A 2,455-nucleotide genomic window follows, 5' to 3' on the forward strand; every position below is an offset into this window, starting at 1 on the left:
AGTGGAAAGTCATGTGAAAGTTATCACTGGAAGCCCAAGCACAATCGTTGAAAATCGCGTCGAATTCATTACTAGAATTTATTAAGTTAGCCAATTAACCAGAAACATTAGAAAACCTGAATGCTAGCCCCTAAGATACATCTGATTTCACCTTATTGATGCAAGCGCTGCACCTTCAGATGGGGGAGAACCCATGAAAAACGTCTACAAGACGGAGCGTCGAAATATAGTCCAGAAGAATGCGGAAATTCTACAAGAACTCGCCCAGGACATCGATAGGTTGGTCTTGCTCCCCTTTCTAACAGTGAACCAGGAAAATAGAAACGAAGCTCCTGTGGATGCGTTTATCCGGGCTCTACGCGATGCAGAACTGGCTGACAAGAAAACTTTAAACTAAACCTTGGCATGCAGTCTTCAGTTCGAGGCCGCAAAACAGACATCAGTTCGAAAACTAACGGACAAATGTGAGTGCGGACGCACGCACAGGGAGTTATTCTTTGGTGGAATTACGATCAGTCTGTACATCTGAGATATGACTGAAGAAAGCTAAGAAAAAATCGTTGTCCAGTATGTGAAAAGAATGGTGTTGGACGTCGAGGTGAGGATTCGAAACACCGCTTCGGTGGGCAGAATTTGGCTAGTGAAATTTGGTCACCGCCCAGACCCGTCATCACAGTTTCTCGACTTTACCGTGCCGAACACCAATTGACACTAGTGCGACTACTAAGCAGCAGGTAGCAGCAGGTAGTAAGGTAATTGGCTACACGGGAAAGAACGGAATGCCCCCAAAACAGTAACAGGCGAAACGCCGAAAGTATACGGCGAAATAGTGCGGGAAATAAAACTGGCTGATTTGAAGTTTACCCATGACTTCCTAGTTGTCGATATCATCGATGAATGCAAATTGGATCTTGGTTAATGGATGCTAATATGGAGATATGGATATGCAGACCATGTTCCTAGAACTTTGGCTACTGTACCGGTCTAGAGTAGCGGGAAATGGACCAAAGTGACGTCCAAAAAGCTACTGAGCCCATTGGAATTTCCTTCAATTGTACGAGGGAATATTAAAACGAAAATGGGAATCTACAGGCGGAAATTCACATGTCTCCTTTTGCTTCAGCCTTTTTCTCATTCACAAGTGAGGTCAGCTCGTCGTGATTGGTTCCGCTATTTGGTTCTATCATATGCCTTGTCTGGCTGCAGTCGCAGCGTAGCTTCTACTGTTGTTTCGGCCAGATTTTTGGTCGCCTTCCATCGACTTCGATGTTCAGATCAACCTTAGCAAGTGAAAACCCGTTAGCGCGAATTACATGACCATACCGTCGAAGACATCTCTCGGACATTTTTTTCACGATCGATGCAGCCCCATGTCGATCGCGAATATCCTCATTTCGGATGTGATCAAAACGTGCCATGCCACTAGTCCAATGCAATATCTTCGTCTCCATTACCGCAAGACGCCGATCATTGTCTTTTATAGTCGGCCAACACTCAGAAGGTAGAGAGCGACAGGGCGGACGCCATTGTGGTAAATTTTAAACTTAAGACGCTCGTTGTTACAGCGATCACAAAGAACACCAGTTGTGGGAAGTCACTTGAACCTGGTTGCGTTAATGCGTGAAGCAATTTCATAACGCAGTTCTCCATTGGCTGATAGAATTGACCCGAGATATTTAAATCGCTCAGTTCTGCGCAAGTCACTGCCGCTGATAGTGATTTTGCCTGTTTTATTGGGATCGGTGGTCAAAAAGAGACTGTGTTCCATGAGACGCTCATCCCATTTTTGTGCAAGTTGCTCGGGATAATTTTTGCCATTAGACGTTAGGGAAACATCATCCGCATTGCGCAGTGTATAGGACGCTGGACGTTGGATGTCCCGTGTGACATTGTCCTAACAAGCACAAAGAGGAGTGATGAGAGGGCGCCATCTTGATGAACACCAACAGAGACAGGAAGCGGATCGTAGTAGAGAAAGTGAACTCAGCGCACGCGTTCTTCGGGTACTAAGTCTTGTGGTAGAGCATACCAGACGAGTTTGTCTGGCATACGGTGAAGCGTTTTCTATTTTGCTTCTCACGATGTTTCTCTATGAGTAACCGTACATCGTGTATTATGTCAGTAGTGCCACATTTCTTCAAGGTTATTTCTATGATTTCGCGAATATGGTTGTCAAGAATGCGTTCAAAACCTTCATAGTATGGGAAAGTAACCGGAGCAGACAGTAATTTGAAAATTTTGCCAGACTACCTTTCTTTTTCCATATTGGAACTGTGGCACTTCCTTCCCAGCCAGATGGAGTTTTTCGCTTTCGCTTGGCTCGACGGTCGGCAAACAAAGTGTCGTTCTTGTCATTAACTCAACAGAAGCGTTTGATATCATATGTGCGTTATGTGAGTTCATGTCTGCTTTTCGCAAGTCGATACAGATCTCTGACGCCATCCCGAGTTTACAG

Source organism: Hermetia illucens, chromosome 4 (assembly GCF_905115235.1).
Source record: "Hermetia illucens chromosome 4, iHerIll2.2.curated.20191125, whole genome shotgun sequence".
Taxonomy (NCBI): domain Eukaryota; kingdom Metazoa; phylum Arthropoda; class Insecta; order Diptera; family Stratiomyidae; genus Hermetia; species Hermetia illucens.